Raw genomic sequence first — 4,888 nt, 5'->3', positions numbered from 1 at the left:
ATTATAATTTGGAAATTAGATTATTATTATTTGATATTAATGAGTAATTGAACTAGTTAAGATAAAAAGTGAATATTTAGAAAAGATATTATAGGGAATTGGGAAAAATCTATTATATTTGATATAAGAAATATATAAATGAGTAGAAGAGTTAGAAGTAGATGGAAGAATTGTTTTATATGTTGTTATATTTTGGTAATTAGATTATTTTGTTTTAATATTAATGAATAATTGAAGTAAGTTTATGTTTGATAGAAAGTGAAAATTTAGAAAATATAGTACAGGGTATTAGGGAAAATTTAGTATATATTATATAAATAAATGAATAAACTAATAAGAGGCAGAAGTAGATGAGTAGTAGATTAGGAGATAAAGTAAGATTAATGAGTAATGGTATATGGTATTTAGTACTCCTAAATGTATGCGATATGTTTGTATGTCTGTGTGTGTTAATTAAAAATAAACAAATAAATAAATAATTTATTGTAACGCGCTCTACATGGGGCTGCCCCTGAAGACCGTCCAGAAGCTACAACTAGTGCAGAATGCAGCGGCTCGGGTAGTTGCTGGGGGTCGGCGGTTTGACTCTGTCATGTCACTACTCCGGCAGCTGCACTGGCTGCCCATTCTTTTCTGGGCTGAATTCAAGGTGCTGGTTATGACCTTTAAAGCCCTAAACGGCTTGGGACCAGCGTATTTGAGAGACCGCCTTCTTCCGTATAATCCAGTCCATTCTCTAAGGTCATCAGAAGGGGCCCTGTTGATTGTGCCGTCATTGAGAGTGGTGAAGGGAATGGCGGCCAGAAACAGGGCCTTTTCGGTGGTGGCCCCTGCACTATGGAATTCCCTCCCCTTTGAATTGAGAGCAGCTGATTAGCGTTCCGGCGGGGCCTGAAGATTTTTTTATTCAGGAACGCCTTCGAGGTACTATAAGGGCTGTTTTTATAAATTTATAAATTATGTTTTTTACTGTTTGCTTTTAATCTGCTGCTATGTATTTTATCTTGTTTTAATTGTTTTTAAGTGTTCTGTATTTTTAATGTTTATCTGTTTCCTTGTATTTTAACTTGATTGTTAGACGCCTTGGGTGCCCTTTGGGGAGAAAGGCGGAATACAAATCTAATAAATAAATAAATATTAGAGTTAATACTAGAACTCTTCAGTGGCGTGAGTGTCATCAAGCTGGCCATTGCTTTTGGGTTGGTTACTGATTTTTGGGGTGACCTATACTGTCCTATATAGAAACAGAGAAATGAATAAAGTTAATGGTGAGTGACACCATCCCTAGTGATGCCCCTGAATTTAGGCTGTGGGTATAATATTGCAATTTATTCTGTATGGTCTGGCGCAGGAGGACATCCATCACAGGGGTGACGTAATGAGCCCTCGCATCAGATGGCACTACCCCAAGGGACATCTCTGGTCCACCCAGCTCAGTATTGCCCACGCTGACTGGCAACATCTCTCCAGCATTGCAGGTGGGGTACTTCCATGAGTTTGCCCAGAAAATCAAGAGGCTGGGACCACAGGAGGAAATCAGACTGCATTTCACACATTGCTGTGAGCTGCACACTCATAACTCAGGTCCTTACTATTTCCTCTATTACTTCACAGTTAATTTTTTTTTCCCAACGCCAGAGCAGGGCTTTAAATAACACAAGCAAGATGTGAAGAAGGACAGCAGAATGGATCCCAACAATGCAAGAGTTTCAACTGCAGGTACCCAAAGCAACCCAAGTCCATAATTAAGCCTTCAGGTTTGTTAAATTCTGAGAAACTCAGGGGCTGCTAAAAATATGGTACATTTAGCATGCAAATTATCTCCAGCATCACCGTGGCCTGACAGCGTGAATTTTCCGCCTTCACACAATGGGAGGAAATAAAAGAAAAACCCTCTCAGCTCATGGATGCCACTGCAGCTTCATCAGTTCTTGCTCCAGTCTCCTTGACTCCAATCGACAGGAGATATAAAAGATGCTTAGACAAATAAAAAGAGACTTCTCATTTCCTGAGCGTTCCACCACCTACACGGTTCAAACTGCAAATCAGATTTAAACAAACACACAAAGCACAGAAACACAATAAACAGCAAAAGAGACTCATCACAGTTATTCACGCGCTGGCAACATCCAGACTTGACTACTGCAGTTCATTGGCCTTGGGGCAGCCCTTGACGACTGTGTGAAACTTCAGTTGTTTCAAAACATGGCAGTTAGATAATTGGCTGAGACTAATCTATCTGGACACATCTTGCTTGAATTTTTTTTTTTTTAATCTCAACTAGATTCTATTTTTCTCCAGCTCATAATTCTATTTTTGTCTCATAACACTTTAGTTTTATCCAATAACACCCTACAAAGCTTCCCCCTGCCCTCCCCAGCATCTGAGGGTTGACCAACTACCAAATGGATTGGCCTGTGGTCTGAAGCTCTATATTTTTCAGATGCCTGGCAAATGTCCTGATTGTGGAATGGTCTAGGGAAGCTCATCTGAGGATGACTTATCTTTTAGCTGCCATATGTTATTGGTTTCCTGTTTGTCACAGCCTCCACTATCCCACCTCTTCCTCTGTTGAATTGGAAGCTACAAGGGGAGGGGGCTTGTCCTCCTTTACTTTGTAAAGAGCCATGCACACTAACCTCACATAATAAAAATAGATCATGACCATTTCAGACCTAAACATTAAGTCCTTTGCAAATCTGTGGCAAAATGTCTTGGGCAGCCAGTTGCAAGATTCAACATGTGTGGACCTGATGCAGTGGACTGTAGTTCCCCAGAACTGTTGAAATAAATGGGACACACCTACTTTGTTTCAGTGGGAACTTGTTTTATAACATGGCCATTGACAATACGCAAAGAGGGAGCTGTGGTGTTCCAAGGCTCTTGTGCATTTTGCTACCGCAAACCCCTCTTGGTCATTCAACATGAAGTCAGTAATCTGGAGAAAGATTTAGGAAACTTTCCACTGAGCTTGACTGATAAGACAATAATGAGTTGACTCCCAAGCTGGCAGTGTTTCTCAGGTAGACCAAAACCTGCCCTTCCCCACCTGAAAGGAAGCTGTCGGCTGTCCAAAGTTAACAGCATTGAATTTAATGAAAGAGGATGGCAAAAGTGAGCCAATCTGCCTCCCTCTTCATTATTTGTTCCCCTCCAAGAGCTACAAAATTAAACCTGCTGCATCAACTTCAGTGCCACTTGGAGCTGCTCTTTTTCATTCTTGATGTTCAATTCAGCACATAAAAGAGATTTATTTAAGGCAAAGAAAATCCAGCTCACAGTGAGAGGGCATGGTGCCCCAGACTCCTCAAGATGTAGACTCAATCCATCTCAAAACATGAGCAAGAAATTCAGGGGAAGGGGGAGAGATGGAGCTAGAATTGGCACTATGAATGGATGGTTCCGCTGTTGTTCAGACTATATCCTGCAGAGTACTAAGCTGTGGATCATCATGGCAAGGCAAGCAAACTTGGCTTTCATGGATAACTTTCTGGTTTGTTCAAAGCAGGGTCAGGCCTGGTTAGTACTTGGATAGGAGACCGCCTGGGAATACCGGGTGCTGTAGGCTTATACCATAGTCTTTCGAGACTGAAGGTTGCCAACCAACCATTTGTGGTCATGTTTGAATCCCCAAACTATGGTTTGAGTGAGTATTCCAAACCAGGATTTGGCAAGGCACAAATTGATCTCAGTTTACAATGGCAGAGAGTGGCCCTAATTCCCACCCACATGGAAGTTAAAACCAGCACTTTGAATTGTGTTCAGAAACAAACAGGGAACCAGGGAAGGCTTTTAAATACTGATGAAATATCTCACCCTGGCAGGTCCCAGCTAGCAGTGGTTGACAAGATCTGCATCAGGCAAAGTTTTGGACACTGGAGGACCACTGACATGATCCTGCAGCCTGACTAGGTGGGGCCAGGCTATCAGGGCCTCGAGTTTCCCAATTACTAGCAATCCTCTCCAGACCCCTTTGGATTTAAGCAGTCATTGTCCTCATCCTTGCAAGTATAGCACTGGCAATTTGTAATAAGGGAGATAAACTTGATTTAAAAAATGTAATGGTGTAGTAGAGGTTTAGAATTGGACCTGGACTTAGAAGATACAGGTTCAAATCCCAGCTCAGCCACAAAGATACCTGGGTGACCTTGGACCCATCACTATCTGTCAACTTCACCTACCTTACAGGGTTGCTTTGAGGACAAAAAGGAGGGGAGGAACTTGCACACCACCCTGAGCTCCCTGGAAGACGGGCAGTATAAAAATGCAAAATAAATAAAATTAATAAAATGCAAATGTTGAGAAACTGAGCCTGCACCCAAAGCAAAAGAGCATGCCATATTCAAGAGAGCATTGCAGCAACTGTGACCCTGCACATGCCCGATCTTGTCTGATCTCGGAAGCTAAGCAGGGTCAGGCCTGGTTAGTACTTGGATGGGAGACCGCCTGGGAATATTGGGTGCTGTAGGCTTATACCATGATCTCGGAAGCTAAGCAGGGTCAGGCCTGGTTAGTACTTGGATGGGAGACCGCCTGGGAATACCAAGTGCTGTAGGCTTATACCATAGTCTTTCGAGGCTGAAGGTTGCCAACCATTGCTGGCTTGCTCTGTTCTTCCAGTCAGAGATCAACTGAGCCATCAACTGCAGATATCATTATTTCATTGCATCTAGATGCAAAGCCAGCCTTTGTGGCTGCAGAGAAAACGTCAACATGAAAAGGCCTTCTGAGAGCCCCGAGTCTCACTCAGAGTAGCAAAGCAAAACATGGTTTTCCACTCTGGATCCAAACTGGATCATGCAAAGCAAGGGACCATTATGTGCCTTTTCTCTTTGACTGGGAAGACAGAAAGCCTCTTGGGGTTCTATCAAGTACTCTGGAAGCACTT

General features: G+C 42.4%; 1 pseudogene; it reads left to right on the top strand.

Annotated features, from left to right (window-relative positions):
- Positions 1-4,351: 4,351 nt before the first annotated feature.
- On the top strand, positions 4,352-4,471 carry LOC136662935 (5S ribosomal RNA; annotated as a pseudogene).
- Positions 4,472-4,888: the final 417 nt, after the last annotated feature.

The sequence above is a fragment of the Tiliqua scincoides genome, chromosome 11, assembly GCF_035046505.1.
Source record: "Tiliqua scincoides isolate rTilSci1 chromosome 11, rTilSci1.hap2, whole genome shotgun sequence".
NCBI classification, from domain to species: domain Eukaryota; kingdom Metazoa; phylum Chordata; class Lepidosauria; order Squamata; family Scincidae; genus Tiliqua; species Tiliqua scincoides.
This window is presented reverse-complemented; position numbering and strand designations above follow the sequence as displayed.